The sequence below is a fragment of the Diceros bicornis genome (assembly GCF_020826845.1).
Source record: "Diceros bicornis minor isolate mBicDic1 chromosome 30 unlocalized genomic scaffold, mDicBic1.mat.cur SUPER_30_unloc_1, whole genome shotgun sequence".
In the NCBI taxonomy this organism is placed as follows: Eukaryota; Metazoa; Chordata; class Mammalia; order Perissodactyla; family Rhinocerotidae; genus Diceros; species Diceros bicornis.
The window spans coordinates 6,225,053-6,247,020 of NW_026690899.1; positions in this window are offsets into that span (position 1 = coordinate 6,225,053).

The window sequence follows — 21,968 nt, forward strand, 5'->3', positions numbered from 1 at the left end:
TCCTCGACCATCTCCTGGGTGCAGCTCTGCAGTGACAGTGCCCAGCAGTCAGGCCAGGAGGGATCAGGGGCCTGCCTGGACTTTGCCACAGTGGGAAACTCCACCACAGATCAAGCACAGAGGGGAATCTGCATAGATTCCACCAAGGAAGGAAGGCGAGGACAACTTGAGGGTCCGGCATTCACATGCGGAGAGAGGAGCTTGGTCCCCAGCACTCACCTTCCTCTTCTGCAGCCAAGATCTTGAGTATGAACATGACACATTGCCCGACTCCCACCATCTAGCTTCCTGCTCCTGCCCAGGCTGAATCCTCCTCATCCCCAGCTTCCCTAACTCCACCTCCCCCTCCACACACACACACAGAGGGTCAAGGGGTGTGGGGCTGTCCTTTTGGGATCACAGTTCTGGCCTGACCTAGAGTAGTCTGCCCTGGCCTACACTGTTACCTCATGGTTCCTCCTGCCAAAAGGCCACAGACATTCTCAGTGAGGGCTGAGCCAATGTCTAAAGCGACTTAACACGCTCTCTTCCTTGGCTTTCCGAGGGCCAGAGCCTCAGAAAGTCACGGGACAACACGGGAACATCCTGCTGTGTCGAGTGTCTCCACTCAAATGAACTGGACAGGAGGCTGTGATTACAATGTTGGTGCCTGGTAATCAGAGTTCTAAGTTCTGTTGGGTCCTGTCACCAAGGAAGTGAGGTCACTTCTTCAAGGTTCTATTACTTGGCTCCATCCTTCAATCATACCCACTCAAAGCCCCTGCTAGGCTGTGGCTGCTCTCCCTCCCTGCCCATTTCATCTCCATCACTGTACACAAATACCCATCACCACCCTCCCCACAGCTCCTAGGGAGTGGATCCAGGCCCCAGGTTTGAGGAGACAGAGCTGAGGTCAGACCTCTTTTTTCCTACCAGTTATGTGTCCTGGAAAAGCTGCTGTGCCTCTCAAGATCTCCCCAGTCTCGCAAGCTGCACAATGAGGATTGTGCTAAAAACAGCTTCCTAGGGACCTCATCAGGTGTATATGTAATAATACATACAACACCTGTGGGCTGGTGTCACATGTGTCTAATGCACACACTTAGAGATGGAGGAAGTACGAGGAGTAGGACATCACATAGAATACCAGTCAGAACTTCTCTAAGTCCCAGATGTGTGAACTTTGGTAAGTCACTGCCTCTCTGAGCCTCATTTTCAGGTCTGCATCCTGAAGGGGTTGAAATTAGAGGAAATTAAGACATTGTGATCCACTGGCATTAACCCTTCCAGGGTCCCCTGTTTTACTCAGAATCAGTCCCAAGAGGCTCATGTTTGCCTATGTGGTGGGAGCCTCCACAATGTTCCCAATGCTCCCTGCCTCCTAGAGTGCACATCCTTGTGTCACCACTAAGTGGTCAGTATCCGGCTTCTGAACAACAGAACACAGCCAAGGTGATGGGATGTCACCTCCAAGTTTTAATTACAAAACATCTGTCACTTTCTGCTTACTGGCTTACTTGAGTTCCCTACTCACCTCCATTCTTCTGTTTCCATCTCTCTCTCTCTCTATCAAATCACCAGAACAGGGAGAGCAAGTGCTGATGTTTTCAGTTGCACTATGTAGAGACTCCATAGGAGAGAACTGAGGGAGTGTCCAGCCAACAGACAGACAGGAACTCAGACTCTCAGTACAAATGGATCCTGACAAAACCCATGTGAGTGATCTTGGGTGGGAATCTTCCCCCATTTGAGCCCTGTTGAGACCACAACCCTGCTTCACAGAGACTTTGAGGCAGAGGCACCCAGCTAAGCCATGCCAGATGCTTGGCTCGCAGAAATTATGAGATGTTATATATTTGTACTGTATAGGTGGTAGTTTTTGGAGTAATGTTGTCACAGAGGAAGAGAAAGTAACAGTCTACCGTGTCCCAGGATCCAGCCTGATCACCCTCCTTTCTCCCCTCACTCTCTCTTCTCAGGCTCCCTCCAGCCACATTGGCCACATTTCTGACCTTCCCTAGTCAAACTCGCTTCTTCCTGTGAGTCTCTGCACCAGGGAGCCTTCTCCTTAACACACTGACTCTTCCCAGACATACGCAGGGGTGCTTACACTTGTCATTCTGGTCACAACAAAGGTATGAAATGCCTCAGACAGGCCTTTCAGAAGCTCCTAGCACAGTCTCTACCATCACCGATCTCACATCCAGAAGAGCATTACATGATTTCCTCCTCCTTCCTCCCATTGAGATAAAATGAGTGCATGAGAAAGGGCTGTCCGCTTTGGCTAAAGCAGAGGCAACTCCTTCTGTTTATAGCAGGCACACGACTGTCTCTTCCAGGCTGAATTTTTCTCACCACGAGTCCATTGTTTAAGGAAATCATCATCGCCTCTCTTTCATGGGTCTGGTTTCCCCAAGAACACAGTGAACCATCCCCTCTCCCTGTGCTGCATCACCATAAACCCACAGCCAGAAGATAAGCACCCGGTTAAAACACCACCAGATCCTGAATTCAGTCACTGCTGAGACACTCCCATCAATGTTGTCATTCAATCGTGCCTCCTGAGGACACCTTTCCCCTGAGACCCACTCCCAGCCTGTCCTCAGCTTCTTATGGTAACACTGAGATTTCCTCAGAGTCCTCCCAACCTGGGCAAGAAACATTCTGAAATGTTCTCTGTATTAATTTTCAGGGACTTGGGACATAGGTAGATGTAATTTGAGTGTGTATGTGCAGTAGTTTCTATGCACGTATTCTATTTTTCAGACAGAGATAAAATAGTGTGGCTACTCAGTGCACCAAGAAATTGAATAACTGATTAAATTTTTTCATGATGTGAAGTCTTTAGAGAGTAAATGTCATGGTTAAGAGCCCAGACTATGGAGAAAACTCCTCACATCCAAATTCCAGCTGAATCCCTTATTAGATATTTGTATTGACCGAGTTATTTACCTGATTGGTGCCTCAGTTTCTTCATCTCTCAGTTGGCAATAATGATCAGCATACCTATTTTGTAGGTTTATGGAGAGTATTAAAGGAGTTAATGTTTGAAAAATGCTTGGAACACCTAGTGTATTAACAGTGCTGTACCTATATATTAGAAATAAAATTTAGAAATTCTTCTGACACTGCCTGTGAGCCCCAGAGGGTGAGACTGTTGCCTGGATGTATGTAGAAAGCACTCCATGACATACGATGAATAAATGAGTGAACAACATTGGCGAATGCTTTACCAATGTCACCTATGTCACCCTACAGGCATTCCCAAGCCGAACCACCCACAGACATTCCTGCTCTGTCCTGCATCACACTCCCTGGAGGAATGACTGGGGTTTCTTGGACTCTGGTAACCGTGCCCACTAAAGGTTCTTTTCTGTCAGCAAACCCCAGTCTTTGTCCAATTGCTGCAGCTCACAGGGTCTGCGCTCTGATCCTTGTCTTCACTAGAGGGAGAAGTGCCATCCCCAGAGCTGGGCACACACAGAGCCTGAGCCTTGGAGAAAATGATTCCCTGGCCCTGGGGCAGGTAGAAGAGCGCAGGGACAGAGTGGGATTTGGGGAAAATACTCCAGGTGTTGTCAGAAGGGATGGAGGCAGGGGATGTGTCAGCAAGGACTGGTCTGGTTGGTGGGCCTTGGTGGTTAAATAGTAGGGGGCTGGGAAGTTTCATAGCTTCTAGCTTAATACAATCAATATGACGGTCATGAAATCAGAATCAGCCTAATTAAGGCCAAATTAACCCAATGTCAGCTGTTCCCTGACTCTCTAATGCAGTAGTGACTTATAATAAGGGTATTCCTGATCTATCATCTCCTTTTCATTGATTGGCTAGAGTAATTATTCTTTACATAGTCTGTCTATTTTTACATAGTAAAGAAAAAGTGAGTTTTAAAACAACCCTCCTTGGAAAAGTCTCCCTAACATATTGAATTAATAACAGAAGCCACGACAGGAAATTCACCACTTATCTTGAGCTTTAGTCTCTGGTTTTAGATCTTCCTAACTGGTAATTTACCTACACTTCTGCCTTCTTTCTTGAGATTAGTCCACTTAGGACTAAGTAAGAGTGCAACGTCATACCATGTGAGAAGTGGTGGGACTCTAAGAAAAGGTTTGTTTCATTCTGTCAGTGTGTGTCTGTGCGCATGTGTGTATGAGACTTTTTGCTGCATCTGGCAGTGTGGGCCAGTGTAGACTCCTTTTCTAGTGAAAAAATTTCCCTAATCACTTTCTCTGGACTTTCTTTACATTGATGGCTTCGGCAGCACTGTCCAATAGTAACATTAAGCACTCTATATTATGGAATTTAAATATTTTTTAGTAGTCACATTTTAAAAAACGAAAACAAACAAGTGAAACTAATTTTATTAGTATATTTTAACCCACTATAACCAAGATATTATCAATGTGGGTGCAGTCTATACAAAACTTAATAATGAGAGTTTACATTTTTTTCCTGAGTTTCATAAATCTAGTGTGTACTTCCCACTTACAGTACAATCTCCATTTGTAGGTTGAGTTTTTTCAGACATACATTCTCTGCACTGAGATTTAATGTTCACAATTGTCAAATAAGAGTCACTAGAAGTGGGGTGGATGATAATTTCACTACTGATTTAAGCTCTAATGGAGCTATGAACACGAACTGGTCAATGGGTTAATCAAATGAATAGTCATATAGTATAGAAGAATGGTATGATTTGAGATTTAGTAAAAGACTGGGGACCGTGTGTCCTGACAGGGAGCTCCAAGGATTTTGTTGTTGAGAGCGACAAAGACAAAAAGAGAATAAAGTCATACACATAAGTGTCTAACAACATGGGGGGGAAGAAATGACCTGCCGTAGTCCTGAGTTTTGACCTCGTGGTTTCTTTTCTTGACCCAAATCTCTTTGATGATGTCCCAGGACAAAGGTCAGATTAATCCCCACAGGGAGAGAGGGAGGGTAGAAGTACAAGGCATCTGACATAATTGTCCTGGGAAGGCAGGCTTCATTTACAACTCTGATCCACTTTCATAATTTATTTTTATAGGGTAAGAGGAAAAGAAGTATGATGGTCCAATCATCACAGAGGAAGTGAAATGATTGTGGAAAGCAATCTAAACCAAAGCCTGGTTTGAGCATCTCCATCCCTTTAAGAATGTACAGTTACATATTCAAGAGGCCAGTTACTAGAATCACATCCTCTCCTGGCAATGAGGTCAGATGTCAGCAAAGGGAGGAAACCTTGGAGAAACCCCAACAACTCTGCTGGCAGAAAAGACTGCAAGGTCTCCAGGCCTGCAGAGTGCAGGAGAACTGTTAAGTGCTTTGGACCTTGCCAAAGCCCTGCCAAACCTTGCACCTAGTAGCACAGGTGTATCCCTGCCAGGTGAGCTCACAGGTGTTCTGAACTCCAGTCCCATGCCCACCCCTGCCTGGTCTTTATATTCAGCAGAGATGATCCCAGGACCTGGTCTGTACATCCCACAGCTCCTTTGCAAACGTCTTCTGGTGACTGAGGATGATATCAGGAAACAGGAAGGGAAAGTGAAGACGGCAAGAGACAGACTGGCGGTAGCACTGATGCAGACACACTCACTAGCGAGGCAGGGTGAGTGAGGGGCCAAGAAGGACATCCCGACAAACACGATGAAGAAAACAGAAGGCGGCACAGATGACATGGATCTCACACTATATTAATGCCTCCGCAAGTGTCCTGATGTTTTCTTGCTTTGAGCTCTTGAAACTTTAATATATACCAATAATTTTCTTTTCTTTGACTCCTTTGCATGACAGAGAAGATACAGACAGTGATCCTTCTGAAGTGAGAGATTGGGTTTCAGGTGCAGAGAGAAAGGAGATCTTTCCTTCTCATTTTGTTCTCTCATTTTCATTTACTGAGTGTTATCTATTTGTATTTTATGACCAAGAGTTATCACAATCAGAGGATTCTTTAGAGTTTTTCCTTCACAGTCACAGAGAAAACATACATATGTAAGAACACTTTGTGCTGATTTTTTCAGAGAAGAAATAAACTATAAATAGTTAAAAGCTGAAAAATGAAAAAGCTGTATGAGTAGCTAATTTAGAAATATAGATTTTAAACCAGAAAATTAAAGAAGTTGTTTTTGGAAGCAGACTCAAGAGTGGGGAAAGTAGCTTTTCATTATAAGCCTTGGAGTATTATTTGAGAGATGTGCGTATACATACACACACACGCACACACACGGAAGCCTGAATTTGTATTCCAAAGGGATCATCTAACTCTACAAAGAATTTGTAAAAAGGATTCACTTTACAAGAGTAGAACGTATTTTGAAAACTACAGACTTTAAGCATTAAAAAAGCTGTCACCATCCCGGTGGAAAAATGAATGGGCATCACTTTCCAACCCACATGTTGATAAGTCTTTTACATACATTACTCTTGAGTATTCTCACAGCAACCCATAATGAAGATGGTATTATCTATCTCCATTTTGCAGATGAGGAAATTGGTGACAGCATATTGCTAAAATTTTCATATAAGTTCTCAATAGATATTGTTTTATGTTAAAATAGTTTATTGAATTTTCTTTTCATTAATAAAATGATACGTCACTCTTACAAATAAGCAAAGGCTGTGTAAAAACAATTTAGCAAAACCACAGTTTTCTTTTGATATAATTAAATATAACAATCACTTTATTATTTTTCTGCTGTCTGCCTCACATCTATGAAGATGCTTCGTATCCCAAAGGCTTACTAGAAAACTCTACTAAAAATCAAGAATCAGGGAATACCCATATTATGCAAGGTTCCTGAATACATGCAAAAAAAGCCATTATAACGATTTTTGTACAAAAATCTTAGATCATTCATGAACTGATAATGACACAAATCATGATTAGGCAAGGTATTTCTGTAGAATGACAAATATTTAAACTTTAGACATTTAGAAATGTAATTGATTACAGTAACTAATGTGTATAAGAATTTTTTCAAACTCACTAAGTGCCAGGAATTCATTTGACAAAATGCACTGCAATATTATTCAAAATAACCAAGAGATGGAAACTACCTAATTGTGCACCCGTGGGTGAAAGGATGAAGAAAATCTGAGGCATCTATACAATGGAATATTATTCAGCCTTAAAAAGGAAGGAAATCCTGTATTCACAATTGCTTGCCTGGATCATTTCAGTAGCCATGTGCTTTCTTCCTTAGTCCCTTCTGATCCATTCACCAACCAGGAACCAAGGTGATCCTTTTACAATGTAAGCCCCACAACTTCTAATGGATCCCTAAAAGAGATTTTGGAGGTGGACTGCCTGGGTACCAGCTGTGTGACCTTGGTCAATTATATAACCTCTAATGTTCCTCATCCATACAATAGAGGTTAATAGTATTGTCTCCATGGCATTGTTGTGAGGATTAAATGAGTGAATACATGTGAGATGCCTAGAAAGTGCCTGGCACATGATAAGGCATCATGAAAAATTTAACTGTAATTATAATCAAATGAAATATTATGATGGCCTATTAATTAAGTTGAACCATATGAAATTTCTAATATTTAACCATTTTGACCCATTATTATTGTTGAATAAATGATAAAAGTCTAGGCAGATTTGTTAGAGTCAAAAAGGATTGGATAAATGAAAATATTATTAGAAAAATAAGCTGAAATAGATTGCTTTGCAATTTACAATGCAGTTTCTTATACTTTGTTTCATTTAATCTCTATAGAATGCTTTTCAGGGTAATATTACCATTGTCTCTGAAGGAGTAACTGACTTCCCCCAAATCACACCACATTAAATAACACAATTAGAGTGGAAACACCATTTCAAGTATAAATCCCATATGATATTTTTTTCACTTTCATAATATCATTGGTTCTCTCAAGAAAGTGATGAAATAATGCTGATTCCTAGGAACTTAGTCTTAAAGAGACATACTCTAAGATGATAAACACTATGTCTTTGAAACAGGGATGTTGTGAGAAGAAACTTGGGACCCATGCTTTCTGGGTTTTCAAGTCCATGATTAGACTTCTGGTAAACAGTCAAAGAAGAGAAAGGGTGAATAATAGTTCAGAATGAAAAAAGTTTGATGTATATGTAACTTTATTGATCACCTCAAGATTCTCTTTTTGTTTATGGTCTGTGTCACCCTACTAGAATATAAATGCTCTTAGGGTAGATCACAGCTATCGTGCAGCAAGTGGAAGGCACTGAGTAAATATTTATTAAAGGAATGAAAGTGGCCTTGAATACATCTGCTCTTTACTCACCAGAGAACAGCCCCATAGCAGGCAAATGGCATCATTAACAAAATTTTAAAAATCATATCCTTATTAGCTCGTAACCATGGATACAAGGCTCCCATTTATTTCATACTTTTTAAGTACTTAAGCATTCTGGTGTATTAGGGAGTGTTTCCACAGCCTTGCTGTAACATAAAGCAAGACTTTTTGGCCCATTGATTGCTGTTGCCAGCAGGGCCCATCTCTATACTTACCTCTAAACAATTAACTATAGATTTGTTATCCCAATGAACAGCGATTTGGAATGGAACCTGTTTTATCAGTGTCATGCGAAAGTAGACATTTGATATGTCTTTAAGGGGTGATATTGATAATAATGTTGATGCAGAAGAAGACATCTAAAAATTGTCTCTGGTCTTTGTCAAGTGCATGTGGGTGAAGGGTATCTTGTTGTCACTGGATTTCAGAACTCAAAAAGACTCGTCCAACTCTTCATGTTACAGGTGAAGAAGCTGAGGTCTAAAGAGGTTGAGAGATTTGACCAAGACTAATTCCTGGGACTAGAGAAAGATCCTCTGATTCTCAGCTGGCCACATTGTCATAAGATCTCCAGTTCCAAACAGCCAAGAGAAGCAAGTCTGTTGATTTCCAGGCAGAAATGATTCCCCTTCACGTTTTTACTTTTTCTCCCTTAGATGCCTGCTCTGCCCTGACAAGGAATTTATCTCATGTTTATGCTAAACTTAAGAAGAGGAAAATGCTCCTGGCAAACACCTGTGATTCAGTGTGGCAATGGATAGCACAGTCAGGAAAAAATGAGAATCAAAAGAATAAGAGGTAAATAATATTAGAGAAGAAGAGAAAATCTATTATTTTAGTGGGACATAACTTATAAAATTTAGAACTGGTAAATAAGTGCAGTAATGTATAAGGAAGCTAGATTCCTATATGAAACATCGAAAATACTGTTACATGAGCAAGAATTAGTTTAAACATGTAAACAATTATTCCATTCCTAAGAGCAATGAATTATTTAAGATGAGTAGTTAAAATAATTGGAACTACACATTAGTTATATGAAAAAGATTATAAAGAGATACAAAGCGTGTAAAAGCTCTGATTAAATAGAGAGATATACTATACTTGTGATTGAAAACAGCGTTTCAAAGATATCAATTTTCCAAACATTATTCAGATTCCATGTGCTTCAAATCAACTTTTAAAATGATGTAGTGTTTGTTTTATAGACTAAAAGATATCCATTTGTAAAATAAAACACTGGACCATCAACTAACATTATTCACAAGTAAATCATTCCAAATGGATTATAGGGCTAAAATTAAAAGTAAAAATCCCCCGCGTATAACAGTGGTGGATGACAATATAGAAGAATATCCATAATCTTAAAATTAGTGAAGATATTCTTAATATATATGCTTAAAGATGTCTGGTTGAAAAGAGGAAGGAGAAAAAGTAAAATGGAACATGATATGGTCTCTGATTTTCTTTCAGAGACTTAATCTATAGAAAAATATTCCAGTCTATGATATTGGATAAAGAAATAGAAATCTGTGATAATTACACAAAAAATGAGAGGACATATATAAATGGTAGCCTAATGTATCAGTTAGCTTCTGCTGTATAATAAACCACCCTAAAATGTGGTGGCTTCAAATAAGAATAGTTTATTTTTTCTCAAGATTCTCTGGGCTAACTGGGCAGTTATTTTGATCTGGACCTATTGGTGGCTCAGCTGGGATTGGCTGGTCTAGGATGGCCTTACTCACATATCTGATTGTTGACTTGAAGTCACCTGGAGTAATGGAGATGTGCAGTCTATCTAGACTCATTCACATATTGATGGCCTCAGGCTTCCCAAGGGCGGACAGAGAAGGACAAGTACCAACAATGAGCAAGTGGTTTTCATGCCTTTGCTTATGTCATTTGTTAATGTCTCATTGGCCAAAGCAAGTTACAAGGCCAAGTCTACCCAGAGTCAACGTGGGATGCTACGACCAAACAAACAGTGGGAGAAGACTAATGTGTGGCCATTTTCACAATCTTTCACACATAATTTTAGAGGAGAATTAGTATGAATGTTTTTGTATTTGTTCATTTGAATGCCCGAGGAAAATTGTACAAAGCCAAATCGAACGTAAAGCAAAAAATTAAGTGGAGATGTAAGGTAAGTTTAGTTGGTACTAAAAGTGGATCTGCAAAAATGTGGTAGATTATTTTTCAAGTGTATGCAAGTTCTTGTGACCTATGAAAATAACTCACATTTCGATTATTTTCTCGCTGAATGTGTTTTATTCCTTAACACATTTGATGTGTTTCTCTCTGTCCTTAGGAAAATAACGTAGTACTTGGGAGCAATGATGCAGCCTAATAGCCCCACACTGGATGCCAAGATGGAGCAGACATCCACAGCCACCATGACCTTGCCCTTGGTGCTGTGGTAGATGGGGAGGAAGGTGACCCAGACACTGCAGACCACCAGCATGCTGAACGTCAGGATCTTGGCTTCATTATAGGTGTTAGGCAGGTAGCGGGCAAGGAAAGCCATAGTGAAGCTGCCCAGGGCCAAGGAGCCCAGGTATCCCAGGACGCAGAAGAAAGCAGTGACCGAGCCCTTGTTGCACACGACGAAGATGTGGCAGTGTTCAGAGTGTGCATCTGTGTCAATGAAGGGAGGAGATGTTCCCAGCCAGATTCCACAGAGACTCAGCTGGATAAAGGAGCAGATGGGAATGATGAAGTTAGGTTCCTCTGCCACCAACCACTGCCTCATCCTTCTCCCTGGTGCAGTGACCTTGAAGGCCACAGCCACACTCATAGTTTTGGCCAAGACACTGGAAACAGCCACAGTAAATACAACTCCAAATGTGATTTGATGAAGACTGCAGGTGGCTGTCTTGGGACGACCAATGAAGAGTAAGGAGCAGAGGAAGCATAGGGTGAGGGAGATGAGCAGGATGTAGCTGAGAGTCCGAATGTTGGCCTTGACTATGGGAGTGTCTTGGTGATTCAGAAAGACCCCCAGGACCACAGCTGTGAGGACAGAAAAGCACAGAGCTGTGCAGGCCAGGGCCATCCCTAATGGGTCCTCATAAGCCAGAAAGGTCACAGCTTTTTTGAGGCAGCAATCTCACCCTCTGTTGGTATACTGATGATCTGGACACTTCACACACTGATACATGTCTGGGGAGAGATGCAAAGTGTCCTCAGCCCAGGTTCAGTCATTCTCTTTCATTCGCATGCCCCCAAAGAAGACATTGGGTAAGTTTAGCCAACTGTCTTCCTTTGTTGCTCCAGGCACCAAATCACAGAATGCTCTGTAGAGAACCATTCCCGGTTAATACTGCCTATCTTATTTATGGTTAAGTAAACAAAGCTACTATTCTTCTCAGTATTTATCTTGCATATTCATGAAAGCACTTTTTTCTCAGCAGAAAACCAAATGTCCTCCCTGTCTCTCTGAGTTACCCCTGTAAGCTATGGCCTAGATTTACTCATTCAATGAGCAAGCAGTTATTGGTAAACCTCCATGAGCCAGATAATATGCTACATTCTAGGGAAACAGAGATGACCAAGTCATAGACCTCACTCCTCGGGAGTTTCAAAATAAGACCATTTCTACCATCTAAAATGATCTCCAAAACATTTCATCTTGATTTCACTTCCACCACTTCTGTTAAGATTTTAGTCACTTCTCTCCTATGTTACCATAAGATCTTTTTATTCTGGTTCCCTGCCCTTGTCCTGCATCACAAGTGATACTTCTACATGTAAGTGGGATCATGTTTATCATCCATTAAAAAATCCGACAACCTCTTAGGAAGACCAAAAAGACTGTATAACCTTGGTCTTGACTACTTCTACTACCTCTGCTCTGATTTTTAAGATTCCCAAATCTTCATGTGGTTCTGAAACTTTTCCGTGCCCACTCATCCCTGCAGGTATCAATACATGATTTTTCCTTCCACAGGGGCATTGCTCCTTCCTCTTTATGTCCCTCTGAATTCTCTCACTTTTCACATTTAGAACTACAATCTGCCTGATAACGTTTTCTGTGGATGGTGTGAGTTAGGATTGGCGAGTCATTGTCTTCTTCATGAAGACAGCCAATTTACCCAACATGGTGTATTGAAAAGTCTTTCATTTTCCCACTCCTCCTCATTGTTTCCTTGTAAATCAGACGTCTATACGTGAATCCCTATATGAGCAGTTTGTATCTGAACTTACCATTTGGTTCCGTTGATTTTCTTGCTTATCCTCTTGATGAACCTCCTCTATTGTGATGCCATAATACTTGTTGTCAGGTAGAGTACTTCTTCCCACTCTATTCATTGTCTTCAAGATTTTCTTAGCTAAGTTTTTCCTTTATCATTTCCATAAGAATTTTATCAATTGTAATTTCCACAGAATGGGTCATCATTTTAGCTGCAATTTTGTGGAAGCTGTAGATTAATTTGGACAGTTTTGATATCTGTAGAATTTTGAGTCTGTTTAGTCACAAATTTGATTTATCCCTCCACTTCTTTCAGTCTTCCTCCATTTTTCTAAATGCTGTTCTATAAATTTATGGACAGAAATCTTTTGAAAGTCTCATTAAAGTTATTTCTAGGTACTTCATACTTTAAGATGTTGTAAATGTCATTTTGTAAAATTTAAATTTTGAATGCTTATGACGGCTAGATGGAAGCAAAACTTTCTATATTAACCTTGTATTCAGCCACCAATAAACTCAGTTAATACCTTAATTTATATGGATTTTACATTTATACCATAATATCATCTGAAGACAGCATCAATTTTACTACTTCCTTTGAAGTAAATTATTCCTTTTATTTCTTTTCCTGCCACTATTGTATCAGGCAAGACCTCCAGCCTAATGGCTTACAGAGGCAGTGATGTTGAACATTCTTCTCTTATCCTTGCTTTCAACAGTGCACCATAAATTTCCATTCTGTGAATACTGTGTATGGGAGTAAGAGAGTTTCCTTCTGTTTCTGATTTGGTAAGTGTTGTTTCTGTTGTTGTTGTTTGTTTTAAAATATGAATAGGTGTTTAATTTTACTAGTTTTTCTTACAGTTATTGAGATTATTATTTCTCTTTCTTCAGAGATTAGTGTACTGAATTACATTGCATGAACCTAATTTGGTCATGATATGTCCTTCTTATAAAATATGGCTAGATTTGGAACCTTGATTTGATTTGATTTTTTTTTAGTATAAATGAATTTAATCCAAGAAAGAGAGTGGCCTGTAATTTCCTTTCCTGCAATGATTTTGTTAGATTTTAGTACCAATGTTAATCTCGTCTCTCAAAGTGAGTCAAAAAGTTTTCAGTTTTTCCTATTCTCTGGAAGAGTTTGAGTAGATGTATATTATTTTTTTCTTGAATATTTGGGCAGATTCATCAACTTTGTACCACATAAATAGCTTACAATAAAATTTTGTAGAAATGTTTTAAAGGATGTTCTCAATTTCTGTAATAGGTATGGCAATATTCAGATTTTTCATTTTTTCTTGAGGCAGTTTGGTAACTTTTATTTGCCTAGAAATTTGTGAATTTCCTCTAAATTTTCATTGTATCAACATGATATTTATGTTTTCTTCATGTTAAAAATTTTCCATATGATCTGCACAGATTACTCCCTTTTCAGCCTTGGTATTATTTTGTTGCAATTTTTCTCTTTTTTTGAACACTAGTACTAGGATTTTATTGAGCATATTTGTCATTTATTAGAATCTAATTTAGTTTTATTTATCCTTTGATGTCTGTCTTTTATTTTGTTAACACTTCCTCTAACATTTATCATTTTGTGTTTTCTCTTTTCCTTGTGTTTACTTTTCTGCTCTTTTTCTAGTTTGTGATGAATGTTTAGAACTTAGAAATTCAACCTTTCTTTATTTAAATATACACAATAATATATAAATATATATAATCTAGAATTATACATTTCTCTTTAAGGATAGATTTAATTCCACCCCATAAAATTTGATGAATAGTATTTTTAATGGAAAATACATGCTAATTTCCATCATAGTTTACTCATTAATCATCGATTGTTTACAAGTGTATTTATTAATCTCCAAGCATGTAGGAATTGAAGTTAGTGGATGTAGTGTTCTTTAGATGTGCATATGGAACATACACCCAAACTTACCACATGCCAAATGTGCACGTGGAAGCTTTATCCAAATTGACGATGTGCCAGACTGTATCATTAATCTCAGTACATTTCAAAAAAATCGAAATTATACAAAAGATGTTGGGAAATTAAGCCTCATATCAATCACAAAAATAAAATTAGATAATGCCACCATTGGGGGGATTCCAGCATTGCACCGTTTAATATCATAAATCTGAGTAATTCCAAGATGTTAATTATTGTATGAAAAATCTTCAGTATTGGTTTTCTGTCCCTCTTCTACTTCATGACCCAACTCCCAAACCTACATTGTCTGTGTTCTAGTCATGTTGAACCTTTTCTCAGCACCCTAGAATATTAAATGCAAGGCTAATTTGCCAGTTTCTGCCATTTCTAAGAATTCCTCCAAGAATTTAATCCGCCTTCATTAGTCTGATATAATACTAATGCTACTGCCTCTCTGAAGAAGTCCATGACACTTCCCTCCCCACAAACATATATACTATCACTTATTTCATCCCATGGATCTCTGCATACCTATATTGCAGCCCTATGGCACCACCTTGAATTCACATAACTGCATGTTGTCTCCCCTACTCACCTGTGAACTCGAGGAGATCAGAAACCAAGCTGTACCATAAGCTCATTATACACCATGGAAATACTTACTTCTTAAATCAAACACAACCTTTCTGATCTCCTGCTCTGTGCCAAGAACAGCACCAGACACTGGAAAAATAAGGATTTGTTCAATGTGATCTAAATGTAGCTTTAAAGAAGATGAAAAGTAAGGACTTACAAAACCATATGTTAGATTCCATGAGAGAGATTTCAGTTAGTTATTGTGGAGTGGTCAGAAAGGGTTTCCTTGAGATCATAATGCTTGCAAAGATGCTAAAATGAGACAAGCAAGCTAGTTCAAGGTAGAGAGAGAGTGTATCATTTTGGGAGGAAATATTATTGGCTATAAAAGTTAAATTACTAAATGGAGGAAGGCAACATTTTGACCCTGCAGTCCTCATCAGAGCTTTCCGTTTCTTTGGGAGAACTGTGCATACAAGAGAGAGGTGGAGAGCCAGCCCTGATAGCCTAGTGGTGAAAGTTCAGTGATCACCACTTCGGTAGCCCATGTTGGTTTCCTGGTCATGGAACCACAGCATGTCTCTGTGAATTGCCATGCTGTGGTGGTGGCTCACATAGAAGAACTAGAATGATTTACAACTAGGATATACAACTATGTACTACAGTTTTGAGGACAATAATAAAAGAACAAGATTGGCAACAGATGTTAGTTAGCTCTGGACAAATATTTCCCTTCAAAAAAAAAATAGATGTGGAGAATGTCGCTGCAAGGCATGTACTCGCCTATCTAATTGGAAATCACATTCTCTGGGCTGGGAATGCAAGCAAAACAACAGGTAACATTGCTTTCTTGAGGGCTCTTCCTGAATCCCGGACTGCAACTCTCACTGCATGCAGAGTGTGGAGTATGGAGAAAATCAGATAACACTTGGTAACAGCTGTGACTTTTACCTAATTTTCAAGTAACTAGAGTGTTTTAGAGTATTGGGCCTTAACAAACTTAATCTTGAAATACCTAAATCCAATTCATTGGTTGGACGCCATGCTTATTGTATGATATAAAACACTGGTACACCTCAGAAATACTGTGGGTTTGTTTCCAGAGCACAGCAATAAATCAAATATTGCAATAAAGTGAGTCACACCAATTTTTTGATTTCCTAGTGCATAAAGAAGTTATGTTTACACTATACTGTAGTGTACTAAGTGTGCAATAAAATTATCTCTAGAAAACATGTACATAACAATTTTTTAAAAAAAAAATTATTCCTGAAAACTACTAACCACTTTCTGAACCTTCAGCAAATTGCAATCTTTTGCTTATGAAGGTCTTGCTTCCATCTTGGTTTGTTGGTAAATGTTGGTAAATGAAAAAATTACTTCAGTTGGAAGTGAATTGTTAAATTCCCATATGTGGCCATTTATGAAGCTATGAGGGGACACAAAACTCCAACAAGATTTTGGTTATTCGTGTGTGGTGTAAGTAATTGTGATTGGGTTCAACCCACCTCAGTAATTCCCGTGTCCCATTCAATCACCTCCTCAGATAAAGACAATTCTTGACCACGTGGAGCATGTTGGGAATATTCTCCTACTTTCACCTTAAGTCCAAGACTTTCTGGAAAATTCCAAAAGTTGAGAATGGTTTACTCTGAATCTGATTTTCCTGCATCAGCCAAATTCAATGAGTCACCAGCAGGATTGTTAAATTCTATGTTCCTCAGAAAGGGGAGCAGCTAAAAGAGACACATCAACCTGTGGTGAAGTGGGCCCGGGTGTTAAAGAGAAAAACCCTGAATTGGGGACAACCTTTCATTGTCTGTAATCCTTGCTTCATAATGTACCTTTATTACAAGTATCCAATGAAGTGAAGCAAATAAAATCATATGGAGAAATACAATATCATAATGTTTCTAAAATATCAGTTAGTTTCAAGAGAAAATGCCTAAAGACAAGAAGATCAAGATGATAAGTGGTGATAGGATTCAGACAAATCTCGAGTACAAAGTCCAATCTAGCCACCCTCATGCACTCTCTGAATTTTCCCAGACCATCAATCTGCAAAATGATGTTAGCAATACCTAAAGTGGTTGCAGAATTAAATGAGATCATTTATGTAAAGTATTCACTATGATGTTCAGCACCAGATAGGAACATAAAGGACAAGTTCTCTTCTTCTTGACATTGAGGAGCTTCATCGGAGAAGACAGGATATTCCCTATTGAAACGTTAGGTAGGCAGGATATTGGGATCCTTTGTAACACAAAGTATTGATATTGACTCATAGCTCACTTCCTCGTTGTCACTAGAAACTTCTTGTAGATGACTTACTACCCAGGACTAGATATATCTCCTAGAGAGTGAAACAAGTATAGAAACTCTTGTGCTTTTCTTGGAGAAAGAATCCTAACTGCTTGGTTTGAGCACCTGTGGAACCATAAGAAAGTAAATTTTACGAGTGTACATTCTGTTAAGTCGAAGATATTTACCTGCCAGGGACAAAACACCAGACCTTCCCCACTTTTATTGGCTGCATTTCTGCATGTTGAAGAAACAGCTTGTGAAGGGTCCAGGCCACAGCATACACAGCATTTTTCATACTGTAACTCCATTCAGTCATGCTTGTGTCAAAAATCTGCCAAGGCAGCCATCCTAAGGAGGCATTAGGTAGACAATTCTCCAGTGTTTTACAGTAAGACTCAGAAATCGTGCAAGGAATAAAGGGAAACCACAACATAGTGAGGTAAATGTCTTCTGGATATTTGGAAGGGTTAACTGTCTGGATAAAATTTTCAAAGCCAGGGACCTCACTATGGTGGTGTGAGAAAATGAGAGTCCCATGCAATGAGTCAAGGATGAAATCTCTCTCACTGTGTATAAAATCCCACTGTGATGTCGTGACCCAGACTTTCCATATCACTAAATACTCCCAAGTAGAAAAGCTCAAGCTTATGAGGGAGTTTGCATCACCATAAATGATAATCACATTCCCTTCTGTTTCCTATACTTGCAAATCGTATGACCATGTCCTTGAGCAATATAACATTTCAGTCACAGGAATCATTTCCACAAAGGCTGCACAGATTCCATTCCGGTCCATCTCTCCTCTCAAGTCTGAGAGAAACTCAACACCTTTCTTGTCTTCCGAGATGACCAGCCCCACCCAGATCCAACTGAAATGAAACAGCAAAGAGTCCATGACAATGGCTAGAGATGTCTCCCTGGGGGCCATCTAATAGAGAGATTGGAAACTGCTCATCATCATTCAGGGTAAGATCAAAAAGACCATAGGTAAGCTAAAAGGAAAAGACAACTGGAAGCAATATGAGGAAGGGGATTGGCAAAAATCACACTCTCAGTCCTGAAGGCTGTTCAGCAACACCTGGAGTGGTAGAAGGGGACAATTACTCATTTCATTTTCTAATCATTTTGCACTCCCTGAAAGCTTTCTATAAAATAAGATCAGTCAGAGTTCCAGGAAACTGCTTTGTCTCCTTCCCCTTCAACCTTCTCTCTACTCCAAATAAAGGAAATGTCATACTCCATCGAGGTCCTGTAGATGGAACCTTTGAGATCATATACTTTGAGAGATGCATAAACCCAGTCTCCTCCTCTCTTCCTTTTTAAGCCCCTGAGAATGGCACCAAAGGAGACGTGGTTTCATCTCTCCCCATCCCACCCAGTCTTAGCTGTGGAAATTTGTACAGTTCCAGCATTGTTCCAATCTGGGCAGAAATTGCCCAGGTGGTTCCTGTAAGGACCGCTAGAGACTTACACTCTCTCCTGCAGTCGTAATTAGGGATGTCCTTGTCCAACCCTGAGAACCAAATCAGGGAACTCTCCAATGTCCTCCTTTCACTGCGCAGGGCATTATAGAGATCAAATCGCAGAGACATGTTGGGCAAGATATGAGGGTTCCTGTTGATTTCCTCAATGGCAAAAACCAAGGCCAGAACATACTGGTAGTTCTTGTACTGAAACCTGCATAGAGGGATAAGGATCCTTAGGGAAAATACTCAAAATGATTTCCTTCAAATGCAATACAATGACTTTATTAAAATAAATTTGCTATTGACTCGAATGTCTGTGGCAACAGATGGCACTCGTGAAGCCTTAGAATTTATAACTAAAGAAAATAACATGACTCCAGCTGTGGAACGTCCTTACTGAATTCCACACTCATGAAAGAAACTGGTTAAATACACAGAAGAAAGTACAATGAATGGAAAAACAGATCACATTCAGAGTAGACTTGTAAATGGCTCTTTGTTTCAGGATGCAAAATGCTTGTTTATATGAGCACACCATTAAATGCTTCCTAGAAGAGCAACAATATTAGCATGAGATTCGAGAAAGCCCTGGGGAGGAAGAATAATTGCAACTGAAAGATACATGACAAGCATAGATGCATGACATGTGCACGATGAGAATGGTGCAACAGAAGGCTGTCAATCAAATTGCCTAACCTCTGCCCCCTCAAACCTGTGCGTCTGCCACCATTAAAACCAGGAAACTAAGGTGAACTTCAGAGATCCAATGAAGGAGGAATCATCAACAGGCAGGAACAATTGAAAGAGTCAAGAAGGACTGAAGGGACTAGAAACACTTAGGAATCTAAGAGAGAGAGCATTGTAAAGTTTAAGAAGCTTCTCATCCATTTCTTATTTTAAAAATATAAAATTAAAATTAATCATTAACATCTTTAACGGTACCTATTCCTGATAGCCCATATTGTCTTCATGTTTTCCACAGAATTTCTAAGCAGAAATAACACTTAAGCCAAAGAAATTTCTCTGCATTTCTATTTCCTGGGATTTGTAATAGCATCAAGAATAAAATAGAGCAGTCACTTGTACTTATTTCAAGTGTTTTATTATTTGAGGATTGATTAGTACCCTAGTTCATGCTCACTGCTTGTTAATGCTCCCCGTGTCCCTGTGAAGAATAGGTGTTCTTCACTTGTTGGGTATAGGGTTCGATGTGTATCCATTAAATCCAACTTGCTAATTTGTTTTTCAAACACTCTATTATTAGATATATGATATTCTTTGTCTCAGAGGAAAGTTGAAATTCTTCACTATGATGATATATTATGTCTACCTCTCCCCTTCTTCTGCCTCCTTCTCCTGTACTTCCTCTTCTTCCTCTGACTTTTTCTTCTTATCTTCAACTTCTTGTCCTCTTCCTTCTCCTCCTTCCTTTCCTAGTTGAGGCTATATTATCTTCACAAGACATCGTGTGTAGTATAACGACTATATCTTCATGCTAAGTTGAACTTGTATACCATTGGGGATTAACCACTTAATTCCTAATGATGATTTTTCCTCATCTGTTTTATCTCATATTATTATAGCTACCCTGAGTTGGTTTTTGATTGATATTTTCCTAGCATATCTTTATATCTTCTATTCTGTTTTGAATTTCTAGTTTTCCATGTATTTTAGTTTTCACAAGTCTTGTAAACAAGATACAGCTAAATTTATCATTGTCGCATCAAATTTAACAATCTATATTTAACTCGAGAATTTATTCCATTTACATTTGTTGTGATTATTTATGTCCTTCTTTTGCTCCCACTATCTATATGTTTTCCTTCTATTTTTTCCACAAGTTTTATTATGTTATTTCCCTTTAAAATTTATTGATTTATACTTGTTTTCCATATTCTATTGTATCTCCTCTATTTGGGTGAGAGTTATATTCTCTACTTCTATTTTACCACCAGCCCACATTGCCTGAAGTGGATATAGTTTCTCATCTCCTGAGAAATTTATAGACCCTTTCACTTTCAGTTTTACCCTCATGACTCACTTGTTTTTGTTGTACAGTACTTTATTTCTCCTTTTGCTTTACTCTCTCTCATCATCTCCATATCTAAATTATCTTTCATGTTTTTTAGTTCCTTGTCTTTCTATGCTGCATTCTATTTCCTTCAGAATTCAAATTTGGTTTTCTATTCTCTCTTCTGTTGTAGAATCCATCTATGAAATTTTAAAACTCAACTTTTATGTTTTTTTAATCTCTTAAAGTTCTATAAGGTCCTCTGCCAAATATGTCATATCATTTCTAATGTCTCCTCTTTGATTTTGTTATTCCATTTTTTGTTGTTCCATTTTTTATACACAGTTATTTTATATCTTGACGTTGGTAAGTCTAATAGTGATGGTTTTAGTGTTTAAATCTATTGTTTTATTTTTAATTTTCTTATGTCTTATGACTCTTATCGACAATGGCATGTATTCCTTGTTTGTTTGGAGAACTTTGATTATGAGCTCAATTTTGTCTGATTTTAATGTGTACAGAATGTAAGGCTTTCGTTTAGATTCTTTCTTCCAGAGATGAATGCCACTGGTTTCTGCTCACAGTCATGTGAGATGACACCAAGCTAAATGCCCTTTTTGTGTGACTCACAACTAATCTGTGACTCCCAGATTCATTCCCTCAAGTCACTGGTGACTCAAAGACAAATCCTTTCATTAGAGGATCATACTGGCCTTTGACCACTGGGTGAATCCAAATTTGTCTAGTGCTTACAATGTCCTTCTTCTGTCCTTTGAGACTTGGCTTACATCATGTGAACTCAAGAATGCAATAACATTATATTTTATGGAAGATAGTGTTATGTGGAGGGAAACCCCTTTGAGGTATCTAGTCCTCCATACTCCTAGTATTTCATTCTTTTGGATACTTCTTTGCATTTCTTTCTTTTAATAAAAATTCTTTCTTTAACTTGAAAAGAAAATAAATAAATTTTAAAATCAAACGTGTGAGCTTGGGAGTATAGAAATAATTTACACGCTATTCAACAAAATAAGTTTAAGATATAGAAAAATTTACAGTAATGTATGTATGGATAAGGTACATTTAACTGAAACTAAGAACCTCTATTTAGAACATATTTAATCAAATTTTAGGAGAAGAATCATTGAGATGCACACTCCAGGAACATTCTGTTTCTGTGTGGTGCGCACATACTACACATATACCTGATCGTCATGTGACAAGCCATGATATTGCCA